This window comes from Pelophylax lessonae (assembly GCF_965119305.1).
Source record: "Pelophylax lessonae genome assembly, chromosome: 2".
NCBI lineage: Eukaryota > Metazoa > Chordata > Amphibia > Anura > Ranidae > Pelophylax > Pelophylax lessonae.
The window spans coordinates 121,507,006-121,531,672 of NC_138769.1; the positions used below are offsets into that span (position 1 = coordinate 121,507,006).

At 41.1% G+C, this 24,667-nt stretch overlaps 1 protein-coding gene across 1 annotated transcript in view; it reads right to left on the reverse strand.

Moving 5' to 3' along the window:
• The window catches only part of SLC6A4 (solute carrier family 6 member 4), a 163,923-nt gene extending 140,261 nt beyond the window's left edge, over positions 1 to 23,662 (reverse strand). The window contains exon 1 of the mRNA XM_082245100.1: positions 23,483 to 23,662. The gene's annotated coding sequence lies outside the window, so the exon portion shown is untranslated. The remainder of the gene's footprint in view (positions 1 to 23,482) is intronic.
• Positions 23,663 to 24,667: the final 1,005 nt, after the last annotated feature.

A 24,667-nucleotide genomic window follows, 5' to 3' on the forward strand; every position in this document is an offset into this window, starting at 1 on the left:
GCAAGCTACTTAAAACAGCCTAGAGAGCAGTATTCAAGTAAACAAGTGCCTACTATTTTGTATACCTGACAAAGAATAGCTAAAGAGTTGAAAAGAGTAAAAAACGAAGGTGCCCAGGGTTGAGCTTTCAGCTGAACTTTATCCACAACGTTTTGATAACAATTCATGTTCATTAACAGAAGAACATACATTTCACAATAATATTTATGCTACCAAAATCAATATGTGCTGTAAATTGCGACAATCTTTGTTCCCTTTGAACACTCTGTGTCATTCCTGTTGCTTTTCTTCCCTTGTCAGCAACAGTAAATCTTAAAGCTGTCAGGTGTTTGGCCTCTAGAGGCTTTGATTAAAGGTACAAGCAACTGAGCATGTGCAGAGCAGGGTGAGGCAGTGCATTACTGGATTTTAAATAGTATAGGCACATATTTTTAATGTTTTACATGCAGTGCCTTAAAAAAGTGTTCATACCACTTGAAATTTTCAACATTTTGTCGTGTTACAACCAAAAATGTAAATGTTTTTATTTGGGATTTTATATAGACTAACACAAAGTTGCACATAATTCTGAAGTGGAAGAAAAGCGATAAATGGTTTTCAAAATATTTTACAAATTAATATTCAGCCTCCTTTACTGTGATACCCCTAGCTAAAATCTAGTGGAACCAATTGCCTTCAGAAGTCACGTAATTAGTAAATAGAGTCCATCTATGTGTAATTTATTCTGAGTTTAAATACAGCTGTTCTGTGAAGCCCTCAGAGGTTTGTTAGAGAACCTTAGTGAACAAACATCATCATGAAGGCCAAGGAACACACCAGACAGGTCAGGGATAAAGTTTTGGAGAAGATTAAAGCAGGGTTAGGTTATAAAAAAATATCCCAAGCTTTGAACCTCTCACGAAGCACTGTTCAATCCATCATCCAAAAATGGAAAGAGTATGGCACAACTACAAACCTGCCAAGACATGGCCATCCACATAAACTGACAGGCCAAACAAGGAGATCATTAATCAGAGAAGCAGTCAAGAGGCCCATGGTAACCCTGGAGGAGCTGCAGTGATCCACAGATCAGGTGGGAGAATCTGTTCACAGGACAACTATTAGTCATGCACTCCACTTCTTTTGTTAAAAGAAGGGCATAAGAAGCCCCGTTTGCAGTTTACGAGAAGCCATATGGGGGGGGGGGGACACAGCAAACATGTGGAAGAAGGTGCTCTGGTCAGTTGAGACCAAAATTTTAAATTTTGGCCTAAAAGCTAAACGCTATGTAAGACGAAAACGAAAACTAACATTGCACATCACCCTGAACACACCATCCCCACCTTGACAAATGGTGGGGGCAGCATCATGTTGTGGGGAGGTTTTTCTTTAGCAGGGACAGGGAAGCTGGTCAGAGTTGATATGGAGATGGATGGAGCCAAATACAGGCCAATGTTAGAAGAAAACCTGTTACAGTCTGCAAAAGACTTGAGACTGGGGTGGAGGTTCACCTTCCAGCAGGACGACCTTAAACATACAGCCAGAGCTACAATGGAATGGTTCATCAAAGCATATTCATGTGTTAGAATGGCCCAGTCAAAGTCCAGACCTAAATCCAATTGAGAATCTGTGACAGGCTTGAAAATTGCAGTTCACAGATACTCTCCATCCAATCTGACAGAGCATGAGCTATTTTGCAAAGAAGAATGGGCAAAAAATGTCACTCTTTAGATGTGCAAAGCTGGTAGAGACATGCTCAAAAAGACTTGCAGCTGTAATTGCAGTAAAAGGTAGTTCTACAAAGTATTGAGGCTACACCTTTCAGATATTTATTTGTAAAGAATTTTTAAAACCATTTATCATTTTCCTTCCACTTCACAATTATGTGCCAGTTTGTGTTGGTCTATCACATAAAATCCCAATAAAATACATTCACGTTTTTGGTTGTAACATGACAAAATGTGGGAAATTTCAAGGGTTATGAATACTTTTTCAAGGTACTGTATCTGCAAAAGGAGCCAGCTTGAAATGATCTAGCAGGACTTAATGTTCTGACTAAAGTTCCACTTTAAGGCTAAGTGTTAGATTCAGTTTATGTTAAATGTTAATTCTAAGCATCAGACTGGGACCTACCCAAACCAAATGTACAGCATTAAGAGCATGAAAATGGTAGTTCCTGTAGGAGGGCTTTTGTCTCCAAAAATATGCAAAAATAAAGAAGGGTCCATAAACTGTTCCTAATTGTCTAGTACACCCTACCATTTAACCCTTCCCTACCTAAAATCTTAAAGTGTATGTAACGCCAAACCTTTTTTTTTCGTTTGATTCTTTATTTTAGAGTAGGGAAGGATTAAAACCTTTGTTGGGTTATTTTTTTGTCCTACCTATGTTCTGCTAGGGAAATTGGCCTTTACTTCCTGTTTTATAGATGCGACGCGTGAATGGAATTACCATCATAGAGATTTGCGAAAGGAACAGGTGTCCCTTTTGGGTGACTTTTCCCTTACCTCTTGCTCTGGTGACAGCCCAAAATTTTTAAATTCACATATTGTCACAGTGCCAATTTTTATTTCTGTCTCTGTCCCCCCTTTCTACTGTCATGTTTACCATTACCATTAAAAGTGAAAGTAAAAGAAAATCCAAAAATTTGGGTTGTCCCAAGAAAAGTAATGGAGGGGAAATCCTCCAATGATGACACTAATTCTGATGACCTGGGGATCCTCAAGAGATTCCTTTAATATGCAAGGATTTCCTCTCACTTTCTGTTTGACTATGGGACAGGAAGTGAAGATAAATCTCCCCAATGGAACAAAGATGACAAAAAAAACCTTGCAGGGAATATAAAAAACATTTTGCTTATAGTACTACTTTAACCACTTGCCGACCGCTCACTCGAGCTCTACTGCGGCAAAGTGGTTAGTTCCCGTCCAGCAACGTAGACCTACGTCGCTGGACTCCTCCCCTTGTGGGCGGCGCACGCGCGCCGCCGGAGGCTCGCTCCCGCTGTATTCAGTCACAGCGGGAGTCGGGCCAGGGGAGAAGCGGCGGTGATCACCGCCGCTCTTCCCCGATCGTCGGGGAATCGAGTTTAGAGATCTCCTAAGTGACAGACAGTGACAGATTGCAGGGTTCAGCACAGCTGAACCTGCGATCTGTCCCTGTGTCACTCAGTCACCTCCCCCCACACACGTTAGTAAGCACCAGGCATACATTAACCCCTCCTTCTCCAATAAAATTAACCCCTTCCCTGCCAGTGTCATTTTTACAGTAACAGTGCATATTTATAGCACTGATTACTGTAGTAATGTCACTGGTACCCCCAAAAGTGTCAAAAATGTCAGTCAAGGGTCCGATCTGTCCACCGCAATGTCGCAGTCCCGCAAAAAAAATCGCAGATCGCTGCCATTACTTGTTAAAAAAAAAAAACACCAAAAATGACAGAAATCTTTCCCTTAGTTAGTAAACGCAATAACTTTTGCGCAAACCAATCAAAGTACGCTTATTGTGATTTTTTTTTACCAAACATAGGTAGCAGAAAACAAATTGGCCAAAAATTTTAAAAAATTTTGATTTTTTACATTTTTTTTGGGGGGGAATTTCATATAAAAAAAATGTGAAAAAATATTGCTATTTTTTCAAAATTTACGCTATTTTTTTGTTTATAGCACAAAAAGTAAAAATCGCACAGGTGATCAAATACCACCAAAAGAAAGCTCTGTTTGTGGGAAAAAAAGGATGTAAATTTTGTTTGGGTACGGCGTCGCAAAAAGTGGCCTGGACGTAAGACAGCAAAATCCTCCAGTGGTAAAGTGGTTAACCTTCCCCAAAACTATTAGGACCCATTCACACTTAAATGCTCTTGTTGTAGTGTGTTAATTCATATGTATTAACACACATAATTGCATATGTTAACATGCATTGCATTAGGACAGCCTGTAATTTAGATTGCCCCGTTTGTCTTTAGGGCTGCTGACCAGACATTGTGTCTCCATTTGGGTATAGGACCTTAACATGCCAATTTGGAGACTGTTTATCCAAAAGCCTAGAGTGATAGCAGACCTAACATATGTAAACATGCTGTAGACGTTGGGTCACCAGAGATCTTAATTATGGTCTGATAAGATTGATAGCAATGTAGACTTGAGTTCCAGCCAGTCACGTTCTTGAGAAATATTTGATTGTAACTGTGCACCAATCAAAGTTTGCTCAATGAGGGTGAATGGAGGGAACTGGTATATGAAGAGCGAAAGACTGGTACCTGGAGAAAGAAGCTGGACTGGAGAGACGGGTGCTGAGGGGGACTTTGCCTTCAGACTTAAAGGCCACACCTGACTGAGGAGCGTAATATTGGATGTGCTTGCTAGCTAGAGCTCCAGTTAATGCCTGAATATTGTTGTGAGCTTGAAAGGTATTTGTCTTTTTAGATGCAGGGGCTGTATTATTAGCCAGCATTGAGTGTTGCTGTTAATATGGGTCTGTAGCGTTTATATCTCTGAAATATTGTAATTAATGTATATTCTCTTATCTGTGACAAAGCTGTTCAAATGAATTCTTTGTGCAACATAATCAATCTTTTTTGCCTACAGTGGGTGTTGTGTGTGTTTCATTGCTGACCTACCCCTAAAAAGAACAGTGAGAAGTGCACGTGGATTAATAATATTGATATTATTTATTAATATCTGTATTATTTGTGTAATCAACCACCCCCCCCCCCTCCATTTTCTTACAATGGCACTGCAATGAACCGCACGCAGAGATGGTTCTTTGCCATGTGTTGTGGTAATGCATGTTAACGTGTGAGTTTTAGCTCATGCCACCACAATTTACTAGTGTGAAGGAGCCCTTAAGCCTAATATTGCTCTTAAATGTACCAATGTCTCCAACTTAGAGATTGGCTCCCTCCTAATACAGCAGACCAAAACGATTTCCAGCATGCCATGTCAGTGCAATTTACCTGCACCACATTTTCTCAGGCTGTAGGTTTCCTGTGGTCCCTTGGACAATAATAATTGCATCAAAAATAAATATTTTACCATTAAATCAGGGGCATGAGAACTAAATGAGGGACTCATATTGAAATAAGGGGAATGGGGCAGTTATTCAAACAATTCGCCTCTAGAGCAATTTTTCATTTTTCATACACATGTTAAAATCTGCATTTCTGCCTATAAAAACCCTTGAACATTATCTATTTTCTGAACCCAGAGGCCCTATACAATAAAATGATGGTAGATGCAATTTCTTATGTTGCACAATGTTTGCGCAACTGTTTATCAAATCTATATTTTCAGGAAAAAATACACTAAAATGAATTTTATTGCAGATAAACTAAATTTAATCCCCATTTTTTCAAATGTAATAATGAGGTAGTGTACAGTAAATAGATATCAAATGTTTCAAGCGTTGAAACTGTGTGCGCTTGCAAAACGGTAAAAAATGATGGTACCCAAAATTATTAATAGGTGGTGCTTCAAATTCCTTTACAGCTAATCAGTTTAGTGTAAAACATAAATGAGAGAATTATTGCTTTCACTTCTACTTTCATGCTGATATATAATGTGTGGTGCAACTGGCTTTTACATGCATGTGCATGCCCTATGCATGCATTTGTGGGTATGCGCACAGGCTGCTTTTTTAATTAATTATTTTTATTAATTTTATAATAAATGCCCCTTTTTTAATTTTTTTTAGATTTTTTAAATATCGATTTTTATTGTTATCACAAGGGGCTAACTAGAGTAATAGCATTGGGCAGGTGACAGGTCTTATTTATGGAAACATCAGGGGTCTGATGGACCCCCAGTGTCTCCCCTGCCTTCCACTGCAACTAATCAGGCACAGATTGTGCTTGACTAGCGGCTTCATTGGCCACAGCAGCCAAGGTATGACAGCTCCAAAGATAGAAACACTCAGAGCTGAGGGCTTCTGATTTCATACCCAGCAGAGGGAAAAGATGAATGTTTCCAGATCTCTTCCCCACTTGCCATCCTGAAATTATTTGTTGTGGTCCCATGCTCCTGGAAGAAGCCAGGAGCCAGCTAAACAAAGCAGTTCGTACCGAGAACTGAAATGGATCTAACATAAGTGCAAAGATTTCATATGTTGCAGTTTGTCAGTCCTTAGATGAAGTGCCTATATTAGTATTAAATGCTCAGGCATTTTTTTCTCTTCATATTTACACTGTAATCCTGCAAATAACCCACTTGTGTCCATGGCCCGCAATGCTTACTCCTCCATCTATGGAGCTAGCCATAGGTATCACTCAGGTTGGACTTCAAACATGTCTGCCTTTGTTCACCTTCATTACATGGGAAGTTATGGGATTAGTAGTTTATAGAATAAAGATAATATTAGTTTTGTTCTGTTTGACTCACCACCTCTAAGTATTACTATTAAATATTTGTTCTTGTGCTTAGTAACGCAGTAGAAGTGGTAACTCGTGGATGTGTGCTTTATTGGGTGTGTTAACTAACGGCGAACTCTTCAGTCTCTCTATGCTAATTAGCAGCATAAAAGCCCCACAGACAGCAGTATACAGCTCCCCAAACCAGCAACATATTACATGTATCCAATTTGTTCTCCTGCGTTGTCACCTGGTCACATGCTCTCCCAATGGAGACTACATGGGGGTATGCTAAGACGCACTGTACAGGCACTGTAAATGCTGGCCGTACACTATGTATACGAAAAATCGTTCAAACTCATTTTCGAAAAACGAACATTCAGCCATGAGAGCAAACAATAGTGCCATCATGTAATGACCGATAAATTGTTTAATATACATAAATGAATACATTTTTTGTTTGTTATTTTATATATACCTAGTATATATAAAATATATAGTTCGATAGAAATTTTCCAAACTTGTCTTTCGTTTTTTTGGTTCAAAAACATCACAACCACATAGCAATTTGTGCTCATTAACTGACCAAAAAATGAACAAACTGTCCAAATGACCAAATTTCAGACGATTTTTCGTTTAGTGTATAGCCAGCATAAGTCACCTTCTCAAGACCTGTCCTGAAAAATGACATGTTGCAGCTGCTGGAGCGCTGGTATGTAGACAGACTGCTGAAAGACTGTATGAGATCAGCAGTGCTGATATGCAACAACTAATAACAAAAAAAGGTTAACAGTATTTCACTTTTGTTCACTGATGGACACAGCTCCTGATGTTCTTAACCATTGGGTTATACTGTCCCCTGTGGGAGTAGGACACTAGCCAATCAGAAGTAAGGACCTAGTTCCTTGCTGGGATCTTTGGTCCTGGCAAATCTTTTCTTTTTAGATAAAATTTTTCTCCTGTTTTTTTCCAGTGAGATCTACAATCAACTGCCGGACTGGGCAACGGGCTGGAAAATCTAGATCACCCCAGTCTGGCCAGCGAGCATGCGCAGACCTCAGCTCTGCGCTAGGTCAGCCGTGACATAACCCCACCGAACGGGGGCTGGCCTGCGAGTTAATTTGCTTTGCAAGGTCACATACGACCGGGTCTTGGCCCGAGTCACAGTGTTCCTCCCGGCCGACAGCCCCCCCATTTGATGGCGAAGGGTTCTGTCTGGAGCGGTGCCCGCCTGGTTCCTGGTATGTTGAGTAGCTGTTCCCCCTCTCCCCTGGAGGGTTTTGGGGTGGATGTGGGTCCCTCTGTGGGACTTTCAGAACCCCAGGTTCCCCTCCATCCCATCAGGCACCCCCCTCATCTGTCCCCCCATCCTACCTCCCCCTCAACTTATGCTGGGGCTGTGTGAGTGGTCTGGTCCACCTCCTGGGGTGGGGGCAGGGTGCTTTGCTGGCAATGGGGGCGGGGGTAGCGCCACCGGTGCCCAGATGATCGACTGTGCGGGTGGGGCTGTACCTGGTGGGGGTTCCTGCCAGGGCTCCCCGTCCTGCCTGGGCCTGTCCTTGAGGCCTAGGGATCCCTCCTGGGTCCCTTGGAGGCTTGTGGTGCCACACAGAGCAAAATGTTGTTGTAGCCTTGTGCTGCAATGCACGGCAGCCATGTTTGTGTAGTCCGGTGGCCATTTTGTGGTGGTTTGCCATAGTAAACAGTGGTGGCCATGTCTATGGAACCTTTTAGGTGGCGTTTTCGGCATTGGGAAGCCCCTCCTTATCCCCTGGTGCTGACTCCTTGATCCTTTCATTTCCTGATCACCGCTCGTGCAGTGCAGATTCTCCTGGTGGCTGCCGTGCCTGGTTTATGCGGGGTGGTGAGTCTGGTGGGGTTCTCTCCCTCTCTGCTGAGGATTGATTGGTGCTCTGTGACTGGCAACCGGGTGGTGCTGCCAGAGCGGTGGGGGTTGTCCCTTAGCAGTGTTTTACATTTTTTTGTGGTGTCCCCTGGTGAAGTTTTTGGAGCACTTCTCCCCACCTGATCGCCTCTGTGAGGCTGTGGGGTCCTCTGGGTCCCCACCATCCATTGATGCACTGACAGCGGTCCTGCGACCTTTTGTGTCCCGGGTGGAGGTGACTTTTGGGCGACAGGCTGGCAAAAAGCGCCCCTGCCTTCCCCTGCCTCATCTGTCTCATCAGATCCTGAATCTGATTCAGCCTCCGTGGACGTGGGTCACCCTGCTGGGTCTAGTCAGATAGTGTCAGATAGTGAGGAGGATTCCTCTACTTCTGCAACCGCGCACGAAAAGGCGCTGGTGGATGCACTGATTGTATCTGTGCATGTGACCTTAAAGATGAAGGACGCAGCTGCAGCTGAGATGGAGGTGCAGGTTCCCTTTGGCACTCACAATCCATCCAGAGCAGTAAAAGTGTTCCCTTTCCCCTCCTATTTTGACAGAATTATCACTAAAGAGTGGGGACGACCAAAGCATGCCCTATGCAATTAGCTAGGCAATATCCCTATGAGGAGTCACTTCTTAGAAAGTGGACTGTTCCATCGGTGGTGGACCCTCCAGTTTCCAGATTAAACAAAGCAACCGGTTGAAGAGTTCCTGGCCTTTAAGGACCCAGCTGACAGGAAGGCGGAGGCTGTGGCCCGCAATATGTACACCCTAGCTGGTTCGGCACTAAGACCGATATTCACCATTGCCCTGGTGTCATAGACCCTGACCGAATGAGCTAAGCTTTTGCGCCATGACCTGGAGGGGGAGCAGCTCCCCCTGCCTTTGCTGAGCTGGCAGACCAGCTGGTCCAGGGGCTGCAGTTTATCTGTGATGCCCCTTAGGATGCGGCTCCCCTAATGGCTCAGTTCTCCATTTCGTCAGTGGTCCTTCGGCGTGTCTTTTTGGCTCAAATGCTGGTCTGCGACTAGACTTCTAAAAAGGCTTTGACTGATCATCCCTTTCAAGGAGATTGCCTGTTTGGCGCTACCCTGGATAACATCATTAAAGGTCTCACGGGGGGAAGAGTACCTTTCTTCTGCAGACTACTAAGGGCAAGAGACCCTATCGTAGACGTGAGCTCTCCTTCTCGGCTCATAAAAAGTTTTTTCGTCCCTCAGGGTCGACTGACAAGGGATCGAAGCCCTTCGGGGGCCCCCTCTGGAGGATCCAAGCAAACTTGGTTTAGCAAGTCAAGAGCGGGCTTCTCCAGACACCATTCAGTATAAAGGTGTGCCCTCACCCGTATCTGGGGTGGGGGGACGTCATCACTGGTTCCTGAACCCGTGGACTTCCCTGGTACAAGACAAGTGGGTCCACGAGGTCATGCGGTCCGGCTACAAGATTGAGTTTTGTTCTTAGCCTCCGGATGGGTTCTTCCTTCCAACGTGCGACTGTCCCCGGTCCGCTTACAGGCTCTATTTGGGGTGGTGCAAGACCTTTTACTTCAAAGGGTGATTGTCCGGTTCCGACTTTAGAACGTTTTATGGGGCTTTACTCAAACCTGTTTACAGTCCCCAGGAAGGAAGGCAAGGTGCGTCCAATTCTGGACCTCAAGGCGCTGAACTGCTTTGTGCGGGTGCAGAAGTTTAGAATGGAGTCCATTCGCACGGTGGTGGCTTCCCTGAATCAGGGAGATTTTCTTGCCTCCATCGACATAAGGATGCTTACCTTCACATTTCAAAATGTGTTGGTCACCTGTGCTTCCTCCGCTTTGCCGTGGGAGAGGAGCATTATCAGTTTGTGGCGTTACCCTTTGGTTTTGCCTCCACTCCTTGGGTCTTCACGAAAGTGTTGGTCCCGGTGCTAGCATTGTTACGTCAGCGGGGGATCGCAGTCCTGGGAAAACGGTCCTGGGAAAACTTACAGGCGGATTAGCTCAGTCAACAGGCAGGGGGAATGGACTCTTCACCCGGAGGTGTTTCATCAGTAGTGTCTCCAGTGGGGCAGCCCCCCAGGTGGAACTGTTGGCATCTCGGCTCAACAGAAAGGTGCAGAGGTTTGTGGCATGACAATGGAATCCTCTGGCAGACGCCACAGGTGCGCTGGTGGCCCCGTGGGGTCAGTATCATCTGATTTACGACTTCCCTCCTCTCAAGCTTAAGCCAACACTTCTACACAGGATGGAGGCAGAAGGGATTTCAGTCATCTTAGTGGCCCTGGACTGGCCCCGCTGTGCCTGGTTCCCTGGATCTGGTTCGGCTGGTCGCCGACGTTCCTTGGAAGCTTCCTCTCAGGGAGGATCTGCTGTCCCGAGAGTCAATCTTCCATCCTGCTTTACAGTCGCTGCATTTGATGGCATGCCTGTTGAAAGCCAGGTGCTGAAGGATAGGGGTTTGTCAGAATCAGTGATTCCAACAGTTAAAAGCTAGTAAATCTACTTCTAGGAAGATCTACCATCGTACGTGGAAGACATACATTGCGTGGTGTGAGTCTCTTGGGGGTCATCCACGCTCCTTCTCTGTGATTCGGATCTTGACCTTCCTTCAACGGGGGGTTCATCAGAAATTGACTTTAAGTACCATCAAGGGCCAGGTGTTGACCTTGGTGGTCTTCTTCAATGACCCTTGGCCACAGCCGCCTTGGGACCTCAATTTGGTGCTTTCGGTCCTCCAAAAGCCTCCCTTTGAGAATGTTAGGGAGATTCCCTTGCTTATGGTGGCTCAAAAGGTGGCTTTTTTGGTGGCTATCACCTCTGTGCGCAGGAACTGGTGGTGTTATCCTGTCATTCACCTTACTTGGTGATTCACAGAGATAAGGTGGTTCTTTGCCCCCTGTCCATTGTTCTTTCCAAAGGTTGTTTCTGATTTCCTTTTGAATGAAGACATTGTGTTGCCTTACCTGTGTCCCAGGCCAAAACATCCTAAGAAAATTGCCTTGCATGCCTTGGATGTGGTTTGGGCAATTAGGGTGTACCTGGCAGCTAAGGAGTCTTTTAGGAAGTCAGACTCACTATTTGTGCTTACGGATGGGCCTCGGAAAGGGTTGTCCGCTTCCTCTATGACTATTTCCAGATGGATCAGACAGATAGTGATTGAGGCCTATTCCATCAGGGGTCAGGTTCCTCCTTTCCCTGTCAAGGCACACTCTACTTGGGCGCTCAGTGCCTCCTGGGCCTTCTATCATCAGGCGTCGGTGATGCAGGTTTTCAAGTCAGCCACCTGGTCGTCGGTGCACAATTTCACAAAGTTCTGTAAAGTGGATGTGTTGGTATCTGCGGATGCTTCTTTTGGCCGCAAGGTTTTGTAGGCTGCTGTTTAGAGGACCCGGTCCTCTTTGAGGGTGTATTGTTTTTTCAGGTGGGCTCCAGTTGTTTTGGTTGAGCTCCTGTTGCCTGTTTGGCTACTGTTTAGCCTTGGGAATTTTTTGCTGTTCGCACCCCTCATGTTTAAAACTGCTTTGGGACATCTAAATGGTTAAGAAGATCAGGAGCTGTGTCCATCAATGAATGAAAGAGAAAATGGGATTTTTGACTTACCGTAAAATCCATTTCTCTGATGTTCATTGATGAACACAGCACCCACCCCTCTGTGGAGTTGTAATTCTACTGACACTGCTTGTAACAAAACTGAGTACCTATAGCAGAGAGGGAGTATACCCCCTAGGACTGCCCATAGGCATAGCCATACTTCTTTTCTGCCTAGTGTCCTACTCCTGTAGGGGGCAGTATAACCCAATGGTTAAGAAGATCAGGAGCTGTGTCCATCAATGAACATCAGAGAAATGGCTTTTACAGTTCGTCAAAAATCCCATTTTTCTTTAAAATAAAATTACTAATGTCTATAATAAACAGTTCTTTAGCAAATGAGAGGTCTGCCAGGGTTCTTGTATTCATGTTTTTTTGTTCACTCAGGGCCTGATTTCTGCCTAGCCACCATAGGTCTTAGGCCAAGGCCTAGGGAGGTAGGGCTGCCAGGACACTGGAATGCCAGGACACAGTTATGCACATATCATGTGGCTGACATTTGAATAATGAAAGGTTACTAGCATAGTAGAGTGACAACTTGCTGTACAATTCTATTATTCACTACTGGTTATACTAAAACATGCATTAACACCAATACAAAACACTTCAGGCAAAGGGTGGCACAGTGGTGTAGTGGTTAGCACTTTCACCTAGCAGCAAGAGGGTCACTGGTTCAAATCCCAACCACGACACTACCTGCCTGGAGTTTGCATGTTCTCCCTGTGCCTGCGTGGGTTTCCTCCGGGAACTCTGGTTTCCTCCCACACTCCAAAGACATGCTGGTAGGTTAATTGGATCCTGTATAAAAAAGAAATTGGCCCTACTGTGTATGTATGTGAGTTAGGGACCTTAGATTGTAAGCTCCTTGAGGGCAGGGACTGATGTGAATGTGCAATGTAAATGTAAAGCGCTGCGTAAATTGACAGCGCTATATAAGAACCTGAAATAAATAATAAAAGCACGTGCTTTTTCCTGGCGTCAGAACTGGCTTTGCAGCTCGTTTTTTCAAACGCCCTGTGTGCATGAGGCCTAAAAGTAAAAATTGCTGACAGGTAGAATTTTTATGACAGAAGAGACCCTGATGATCACTTCTGTCATAAATCCTTCTGCCCACCTGTTACATTTGTGTACACTGAGCCATGCACCCGCAACTCAACCTACATTTATGGCACTTTGCTTATCGTGATGATGTGACTCCCGTGCGTGTGCACAGGAGTGACATCGTCGTGCCCCACCAAATCAAGTTGCCAAAGAGTCTGAACGTGCAATAGAAGACAAAGCTCCTGTAACAGACTGGAACGCTGACACCGCAGTAAATCTGCATAATGTGCTAATACACTGTGCGCATTAGCACATCATGCCTCCTTTACATGGCTGTGTGGCTCCAGCATGCTGGATTCCTGCAGCAAGTATCATTGGATTCTTGCTGCTGCAATGACTGCTGTTTACATGTAGCCGCACACAGAGCAGTTAGCAGTGGTTAGGGACAGTTGTCTGAGCCCAGGAGCAATCCGGTCATTCAAGGAATCCGGTGGCCGCAATTTTTATTTGCAGAGACAGGGACACCCTACAACAAGAAATGACTGAACAATGACCTCTATGGCAGTATTCCTTGGTATTATAATAAAATAAATCTGTGCATTGAAAAATCAAAAGTATAATTACATTAATAGTAAAAAACATGAGATTTTTCTGTCTGGGTTTACATCTTTGTACTTTAATAACTGGCTCTTCTACAACAGACTGACATACATAGGAACCAGTGAAAGTTGAGGGAGAGAGGAGACAAGCAGACCGACATTTTTTTTAACGGACATTATTTTTACTGACTACGCATACAGCCTTAATTTCCTTCTACTTTACAGGCTGTCTGTGAAAATTACAAACAGTTGGCATCCCCGGTTAAAGCTCAATGCCCTGGGCTATTTACGTAGTTTGTGCATTGCATCAGTTTACATCCTAACATCTTTCTTACTCTTTATGATATTCAAGTAAATTGTGCAAATTGTAACATTTTTGTACATTTTGTACATAAAAAGTACTAAAAAAAATGTTATTTGAACACTGTTCATAGTTTTTACAATGTACAAATACAATTTTTTCACCAACATTACATTTATTTTATATTATTGTCAATTCTATGTAGTGCATGACAATAATACCTTTAGGGCCCATTTAGATCTATGAGTGTGTGTAAAGGTAGTTTTTTGAAGTGTTAGGCAGATGTGTTGTTATTTGTCAATGTGCGCTATGTGCGTTCACATGTATTTTGATATGTGTTGAAGGGCGTTTTTTAAATACGTTTTCAGGGCCAGTTCACACCACATGCAAAAAGACATGGAAAGTAGGTTATTTGGTTTCCAATGGCATAGTTCACACTAGTGCTTGCAGCTCCAGTGCATTCCAGTTCCAGAAAAAAAAGTAGAACATGCTGTATTTTTCCTGCACTGGACTGTACTGGAATGCTGTAAAACGCATCATAAACGCACTGGAACGCACCGGAATGCACCAACAACTCACTGGAACACACGGGTCCTTATCACTGCGTTTCTATGATGTGAACTGGCCCTCAAATTTAGAGTTTTGAGTGGATCGGGTTACCAGCCCATGACCAAGGCTTGTTATTACCTGTTGCCAACATAAAAAAACACATTTTGCATTGCTTTTTGATGCACTGCCATTGGTTTATAGAAGTCTACATACTGTATTCCCCCCACTACAGGCTTCCTTTATGTAGGACTGATCCACATGAGACATGAGTTGTTTACACAGACAAGGCACACAACTTGTCACAGATCAGCTTATCAAGTGCAATACATTTTTGTTATTTTAATGATCACTATAATGACTATATTAGGACTTATAATAGGACTTAAAGGTCAATTCCACTTGGATCTGGTAATTGGGTTTTGCATTCCTGAAAGCATGGAAGAACTCACCGGCTTCTCATATTGGTTGGGGATTCCAGAGATAAGATATCCCCGGCAGAACTCCCAAATGGATGATTCATTCTCTGTCATGTAGAATCAATAAACAATTATGGAATTTCAATTGTGACTACACTTCAGTAAAAGAGGATGGCAGTACAGGGCATAGCAGAAAGCTCCTGCTGCTGAAGTCCCTGAGATATAAGAAGTTTCTCCAAATGTTACCGCAACACACAGTGCATTGGGAGGCAAATCAAACCGAATGGACCCGAAAACACACATACACTAACCTGAAACCTACTTCTGCTGTAATGCACTACAAGGCAGACTCAGTTTTCCTTCCATTGCTGTGTATTGGCAGCCCACTCTAAGCGAATAGGCTCTCCTAAAGCAATATATACTAACGCAAGAAATATCAAACCTTAGAGTGCATGCGGTAACGCATGTAAATATTATTATTATACAAGATTTATATAGGGCCCACAGTTTGCGCAACATATGTATTGTAAATCTTAACCACTTCCGGACCACCCACTGTATATATATGTCATTAGTTTGACGTTAAATACCAAGGGTGTGGCAGTAGCTAGCTGCCATAACTCTGTTTTTTTTTATATACAGTGGGCAATTCTTTCACATAAAAGTGATCCCGGTGGTGGATTTGCCATGGGATCACTTTTAGAGGCAGCGGGAAAGGTGCCCCCCTTCCTGCTGCTTCCCGATCGTCTTCGGGCTTACCGAAGTGTTCGGTTAGCCTGGAGCCGATCCGATCTTTAAAAAAAAAATAAAAAAAAATTTGATCACTTTTTTGCTGTCACAAGGAATGTAAACATCCCTTGTGACAGTAATAGGCAGTGACAGGTACTCTTTATGGAAGACCATCGAAATCAGCATTTTTGAATACTGCCTGTTTTATAAAATCTGTGCCGTTAGCAGCCGTAAACGTGACGTCGCTTCTGGGTTACTACATTGGAGACCCGATCAAAGCTGAATTCAGCTTTGTTTGGAACTCCAACCAGCCGGCGGACGTGGTGGCTGGTCGCTCAGGTCTCCCAGTGGGACTGGAGACACGGCCAGAGCCGCGGAAGGCGGTGAAAGGGGAGGGGACGTCCCCTCCCGCTCGCTAGGATAACGACTGAGTGGCTGCTGAGCTGCATCGGCTTTTATCTCCTGAAAGCAGACCGCCGGCTCTAAAAAATGGTACCGGGTTGATGCCTGCAGCTGAAGGCATCATCCCAGTACAACCATTTCTGCAAGCCGACGTGCCCAGGAGGGCACAACAAATAGTAAGAGGCTAATTGTCACCTTATAGTGTATGTTTTTTGGAGAATAAAACAGTATTTCACTATTGGAGGCTATTTGTTCTTCTATATCTTTATGTGTATGGGGGGACTACATGGTCCAACTCGAGTAATATAGGAGCCAGAGATCCAAGCAATCGAGGAGAGGTCTGATCCACCCAATAAAGGGATCACAGGCGTTGGGGGTCCTTGTGACCTGCTGCTAGCTGGTAAGAGGCCACGGTTGTCACATCCCAGCACCTGGAGCACTGTGAATGGATTAATAAGAATTCACCAAGCACAATTTTGATTGCATGCTATTGCTTGGACTTTTAAACACTACTTGGAGCACATTTATATATTTATACTTTTTTATATATTCTTATGTGATTTTTTTATATATCCTTATGTGATTTTTGTATGGAATTCTTTATATATTTATTTATTGGTTCACTGATCCACACCTTTGTGGATTAATTTACTTTGAGAAGCACAAGCACTTCTTAATTGACGGTTGTCACATCCCAGCACCTGGAGCACTGTGAAGGGATTAATAAGAATCCACCAAGCACAATTTTGATTGCATGCTATTGCCTGGACTTTTAAACACTACTTGGAGCACATTTATATATTTATATTTTTATATATTCTTATGTGATTTTTGTATGGAATTCTTTATATATCTATTTATTGGTTCACTGATCCACACCTTTGTGGATTAATTTACTTTGAGAAGCACAAACACTTCTGAATTGAAATTGCACTGGTATGCACTTTTCTTTGCTAATTGCACCAATAGTAGATCATATATATATTTGTAGCAATTTTTAATCACATATATTACACTTTAAATCACCTATTAATTTTTATAACACGTGATATATTAAGATTACCAGCGCCTTTTTACCTATGATATAAGATTATTCCTTTGCATACACTATAATATAATTTTTTTTCAGAATATATCCTAAAAATTAAACTTTAAAGACACTTGCCTATGTTTGTTTGCCAATGCATAGATCATTCACTGTGTTTTAGATTCTAAAACACATTCATATACATATACCTGGTAAGCCCTGCTATGTATGAAATACAACACAGAATATCCCTAAAAGTCAGTTATTCCAGTTAGGTAACTGTACCACTGGATTTATGCTCATCAGACATGTACTTCAAGGCCATGCAACATCAAAAAGTAGCTTTAAGGAACATCAAAAGTATCTGCAAACCTAATAAAGCACAAAAGTAGTTGGGGATCACTTATGTACCCGATTTTTAAACAAAAATAAAAATGTCCATAGTATCATAGCGAATCCTATATTAAATCATCTTTAAAGGCTAATTCTACCTGATACATATTTAGGTTTTGAATTTTTCTTCACAAGGTTTACCCAAATGTTAGAGATCATGACCACCACAATTCCATGTTCAAGACGAATGCTGCTACCCATGCAAAGTGAAAAAAGCATTTCATGTCTCTTTAATGGATTCCGCATAATGTAGAATAAACAAATTACTGGGGAAGTCGAATGTGAGAGTATGACATCCTCATTATGGGCCTTGTGGGAAAGGAAAAGACATAATTATTAGAATCTAATTAATGGAGTCTATAAATGGTAATAATTATGGGGATATAAGAAGTAAGTGATTCAACCTGACTGGTGTCCACTAAATCTGAAACAATTTTGGGGTGGAATTCAGCTAATACAATTTCCACTATCAGTGAGATAGTTTTCCACTAGTAAAAGGATTCTTTCTGCTATCAAAGGGACTAAAAATCATTCAATTCCCTTAGGTTCTATTTACTCACTTGTCTGTGTGTGTGCACATTACTCAACAGATCTTGGTATTATAATGTTTTTTTAGTAAAGTTGAGCATTAGCAGGGGAATATGGTTGATTTCTAAACTATGACTCCCTGATCTCTTATTTACAAGATCTGAAAAATACATAAATCAGTTTAATACTCTCTAGTAGAGACACCACAGTCAAAAATATTTTAGCGGCATTGTAAAAGGCTGGCCGTACATTATACATCTTTCCTTTTAGATTTACCAAAACCATGAACAATATGAAGTTAATCCTAAACACTTTCAATTTGTATGAAATCATGCAGACACTTGCTCTACATAGTTGAAGGTAAATCTAAAGGAAATTGAACAGGAAACTTTTATAATGTATGGCCAGCTTTAGGTAAAGAGTTTTATATATATATATATATATATATATATATATATATATACACCCTATAAAACAGCCAGGGTTCCTCCAGAGATTTTTAGGAATTCCTTGAGCAATGATAATTTTTTGCCTTTCAGATAAGCTATCATGGACACCAATGATTTTTTCAGATATCTTTATGGGGTCATTTTTCCCCCTGACCACCAATTTTAAGGAGCATTCTCCCCATAGACCTGCAGTGTACTAGGTCCTTTCACTGTCCACAAGTGGCAATGTTCTAGTTTTTTTTTCCATTGACAATGTTAGGGAGCCTTACAATTTTCAATTTCTGAAATTCTTTGTTGGCCATCACTATTATTTGCTTAATGTGATTATTAATACTAATGATAATATTGTTGTAAAGAGCAGACCTTGATATCAAATACATTAAGTACACCACATTCCCTATTCTCTTATTCATTCTTAGATCTACAACTTACTGTTCACACTAAAGCCTTGTACACACTATACAACTTTTGTTGTTATATTTCCTTTAGATTTACCTTCAACCATGTAGTGCAAGAGCCGGCCTGATTGCATACAAATTGAAAGTGTTTAGATTTGACCTCATATTATATGGTTTTGGTAAATCTAAAGGAAAAAATCTAAAGACAATTGTATAGTGTGTATGGCCCATTATGTACTGTGAGCTGTAGATGTCTTATTTAGAAGCAGGGGTTCCCTAAGACCTGAAAGTTATTTCAAGGGTTTTTCCATATTACAACAGTTTAAAAAGACTTCGAAAAAGTGTCATGTATTATGTATAATGGAAAACAGCTGCTCCACTCTTATAGTAAACACGGACAATGACAAGGCTTCAAATACATATTTCTTTGGTTTTCAGGGACAATCCGTTGCACCAAACTAATCAATGAAGGAGAATGTACTTGGGGAGAACTACCATATTACTGAAGTGGATTATAATACAAATGTTAGCAACTTAAATTCTGCTTTTTGAAAATACTCACTTTAAAATCTAAAGTAGCATATACAAGTGAAGGAATACAACATGCCAAACAACAAAGACGTTATATTCTTTTTCTTTAATTTTAAGTTGACCAAAGTTAATAAGACTTTGGATCTTTAGAAGAAATTGTCAAATCTTGTAAATCCAAGACCATTAGCATCTGTTTTCCACATAACAAAATGAAGAAGCTCATACTAAAGTTTTTTAAGTATGAGTGCTTTAATTTTTGGTGCAGATAATACTCAGCTTACAGAGTTTAAACATTTTAATCACAGTGAAATACCCAGAGCACTGTAATAAATGAATTACATAAAAATGTGCCCGACATCCTGGAATATGGCACATTGCATCTGTTCTCCTAACATTCAGGCAGATGTGCTGTGCTCTGGACTCGCTGTCTAATTCTCATGTGATGACATAACATTAGTGATAAAGCCCCAGTCTTCCCTTCATTACACTGCTCACACCTGGAGATCATAGCTTTGGAAGACAGTGCAAGCAGATAAATTCAAATTACGTGTAATTGTCTTCTAAAATTTCATATGGGCCAACTTATGAACACCCTCCACATTCCCAGCTTTTAACTCAAGACAAAGTTTTGGGGAATTTGAGCTTTTTTTTTCTTATTTTTTTATCCAGCTGTGGGGAACTTCTGATGAGACATGGAACCTATCAGAATAGAAATCTAGGAGCTGCCACTGGTGACTTGTTTTTGAAGGTGTCTGTCCCTGGATCACAATCCTTGCACTTGCTTCACTACTTAGTTACAGACACAAAATGAGCAAGTACATAAAGGGTTCTGGCACCTCATATGCACGTGCTTGGTTCATGCCAGTGCTTCGCCAAGTAAAGAAAGAAGGAAAAAGATGGCAGTCTGGGGACTTGAACTTTCAAAAACAAGTCAGCTCTCATTTTTATCTTGACAAGTTCCTTTTAGCTGGCATGCAAGTGGAAACAGCTTACAGGATAATAGGAACTGGTGAGTGAAATCTTTTTTATATATTTAAATCTCAGACAGCACTAAGGTATTAGAAAGTGTCCTAAATAAGAACTATCAATATTCCCTCGCTGCAGAGCAAGTCTGAATCTAGTTGGTTCCTGAACACTAAACATCACAAACAGTTCTACTTCTATAAAAGACAAAACATTGCAATGACACTACTACTACTACTTCTACTACTACTATTAACAATAATAATGATAAGAAGAAGAATGTATGTAAATATCCATTTATATATAATATATACAACTCTCTGCGATTCTTTTAGCCAGTTTTCTGGACACCATACCTGATGCACTTTTTTTTACGTAGTATATTTTCTCGGCAATTTTTTATTAGGTAGGTCGCTAGGTCTTTCCTTAACTTTCCCCAATTGCTTGATTAGGGACCCCCATGCAGAAAGTGACAACACATGTGTAAAGCCTAGTGGTGTGCAATTTTTACAATATTCAGGAGTCAGTGGGGTTGATTTACTAACACTGGAGAGTGCAAAATCTAGTGCAGCTCTGCATAGTTACTAACTTCCAGAGCTTATTTAACAAGCTGAAGTTAGAAGCTGATTGGATACCATGCACAACTGCATCAGATTCTAAATGCTCCAGTTTTAGTAAATCTCCCCCACTGTGTCTATTTCAAGAGTCAGCAGAATTTTTTTGGAGCCAGCTCCAATAACAACAACTTTAGAAAACATTAAAAGTTGAGCACCAGCTGTAATTTTTACGAAGCATTGGCTAGCTGACTCTTGGGATTTGTCCAACCCTGCCGTAGCCAATTTAGACAACTGCAAATGAACCTGCCAACATGTGTTAGCAATGTGGGAGGAAACTGCAGTATCTGGAGGAAACTCACACAAACTCCATGCAGGTAGTGTCCTGGCTGAGATTCAAACCAAGGACCCCAGTGCTGCTGGATTGAAACCACTAAGCCCCTGTGCTGCTTAATATACAGTATCAGAGCGCTCATCTCAGTTGACATTAGGACTTTAGCTAATAAAAATGTAATGCTCAGATACCAGGAAAGTTCTGAGAAAGAGAGTAGAAATAAATACAGAAAACACAGAAAGCAGATTGAAGATAAAAAGGTGAAAGTGAACTCTGCCAGAAAGAGGTGAAAAAGAGACAGCAACCGAGAGAGAGAGACGAGTTGGAGTAATGCTAACCATACATGTACCATAAACTACAAATCAATCATACAGGCGACTGTTAATAAAATGATCATTTCAGTGAAAATCCCAATGTGATTGGATTAGACTCTTCAATTTTAACATAGATAAAATTGATTTGGCAAAATTCTGGGGAATTTTCTACCATAACTGATCATGTGTTCACTGAATTTAAGGCTTTGGATTTCTTCCAGATACTGTTCTTTCATTGAAACAACTGTTTCCTTGAACACTCATATTGCTACATGTCTGTTCAATATAACAGAAAGAAACAAGAGAAATGGATGATCTATTTATAAAGTGACGAATGTGACTTTCACCAAACATTCTCTGGTGGGGAATCAATCACTGTTATTTAAAACATATTGATCAGGAATATTCTCCATCAGAGAATATTTGGTGAAAGTCTCATATACCACTTTATGAATAGAGCCATAATAAATTGTTACTGAGATGAAAGAATAAGGATACAGTGATCCCTCACAGTGATGTTCTAATCACACTCCTTATTTACTATCACAAGCATAGGGCTAGAATATCACTTTACAATAACACAGTCAATACCAATAATATTATAAAATAATGTTACAACTAATAATATTAATAAATAGTGTAACCAATATTAATACTCCCTGGAGTTCTCTCTCTTCTACAAACAGAAGAGAGGGAAATAAATAATTTATTTATAAAGCAGTGAATGTACCTTTCACCAAACATTCGTTAGTGAAGAATCGATCACGGTCACACATAGATCTAAAAAGATCCTCCGACAGAGAAAGTTTGGTGAAAGTCACATTCAAAGTTTTTAAATTTCCCCCCAAGAAACACAGGAATGAATTATTACTGGGATGGAAGAATAAGGATACAGTGATCTTTATAAATTTCCCCCCAAGAAACACAAAAATGAATTCTTACTGGGATGGAAGAATAAGGATACAGTGATCCCTCTATGCTCTGATCACACTTTTGATTTACTATCACAAGCATAGGGCTAGAATATCACTTTACATTAACACAGCCAATACCAATAATATTATAAAATAATATTACAGCTAATAATATTAGTAAATAGTGTAACCCATATTGATAATCCCTGGAGTTCTCTCTTTTCTACAAACAGAAGAGAGGGAGATAAATAATTTATTTATAAAGCAGTGAATGTGACTTTCACCAAACATTCTCTAATGAAGAATAGATCATGGTCACACATAGATCTAAAAGATCCTCCAACAGAGAAAGTTTGGTGAAAGTCACATTCAAAGCCTTATAAATTCCAACCCCCACAAGAAACACAGGAATGAACTGTTGCCGGGATGGAAGAATAGGGATACAGTGATCCCTCTATGCTCTGATCACACTTTTGGTTTACTATCACAAGCATAGGGCTAGAATATCACTTAACAATAACACAGCCAATACCAATAATATCATAAAATAATATTACAGCTAATAATAATAATAAATAGTGTAACCAATATTAATAATCCCTTGAGTTCTCTCTATTCTACAAACAGAAGAGAGGGAGATAAATCATTTATTTATAAAGCAGTGAATGTGACTTTCACCAAACATTCTCTAGAATAGATTATGGTCACACATAGATCTAAAAGATCCTCCGACAGAGAAAGTTTAGTGAAAGTCACATTAAAAGCTTTATAAATTTCCCCCCAAGAAGCACAAAAATTAATTATTACTGGGATGGAAGAATAAGGATACAGTGATCCCTCTGTGTTCTGATCACATATTTGATTTACTAACAAGTACACAGCTAGAACTTCACTTTCTAATAACAGAGCCAATAATTATATAGATATAGTTAATAATAAAAGTAAAAATAATAATATTGTAGCTAAATAAAAGTCCCTGGAGTTCCTGTACTGTTTGCTATGTTATAAAACACAAAAGCCATGTTCCTTACACATTGCTCTATGAAGACATTGTCAGCAGCAGGACATCAGAAAGTTGGGTAATATTTTATAAAGTCCACTGAGCTCAGATGATCAGAGAATTTCCTTGCATAGAAGAGCTAGTAGCTGCTGCCAGACACTATGGAGAGTTACACATTAACAATATATATGTATATAGCACAATAAAAGAAGACAGAGGAGATAAGAGCACAGAGATGTCAGAGGTGACACATCAGAGCAGTTACCTGTGTTGTCTGGCAGCATGCAATGACTGCAGGTATCAAAGTCTTTCTTCTTCAGCAGGATTCCCTCCTCACACCTGTCTGCTGAGCTCTCCGCGGCTCAGTGCAGGACTCAGCATCCTACACAGCTTTTGTACACCGAACCCCCCTCACATGGTCTGATCTGTAGATAAATCTACTGCCAAAGGGCTCTTTAAGACATCTTTGCGTCACTTTCAGCCAAGTAAACTTGTGTGTGTGTTCGGAGTTACAGCACTCAGCCTGCGCCCTCTAGAGGCGGCCGAGAGCATCACACAGGATAGATGCACAGAAGTAAAGAACACAGAAGAAGACCTCCAGGAGGGAGAGTGACATCGGGGACATGGAATCCTCTACCCCATCCCCATCAACCAGGATCCCCTCTACAGGGAATAGTATTAGTGAGACACAGGGGAGGAGATACCGACATTGTGGATGCTTTAAAGGAATTACTATATATTCTATAAACTATATACAACACTATGTATACAGATGTGTGTATACTGTATATGCAGAGATTATTAACCACTTTAGCCCCGGCTGCTCAAAGACCAGGCCCTATTTTGTGATTTGGCACTGCGTGACTTTAACGGAAAATTGCGCGGTCGTGCGATGCTGTACCCAAACAAAATTGACGTCCTTTTTTCCCCACAAACAGAGCTTTCTTTTGGTGGTATTTGATCACCTGGGCGATTTTTATTTTTTGCGCTATAAACAAAAAAAAAGCGACAATTTTGAAAAAATAACAATATTTTTCAAATTTTTTTATATGAAATTCTCCAAAAAAAATGTAAAAATCGAATTTTTTAACATTTTAGGCCAATTTGTTTTCTGCTACATATTTTTGGTAAAAAAAAATCTCAATAAGCGTATTTTGATTGGTTTGCGCAAAAGTTATTGCGTTTATTAAATACGGGAAAGATTTATGTCATTTTTATTGTTTTTAACTAGTAAGGGCGATAATCTGCAATTTTTTTTGCGGGACTGCGACATTGCGGCGGACAGATCGGACCCCTGACTGACATTTTTGACACTTTTGGGGGTACCAGTGACATTACTACAGTAATCAGTGCTAAAAATATTCACTGTTACTGTAATAATGACACTGGCAGGGAAGGGGTTAACATTACTAGTGATCAAAGGGTTAGGTGTGTCCCTAGGGGCATGATT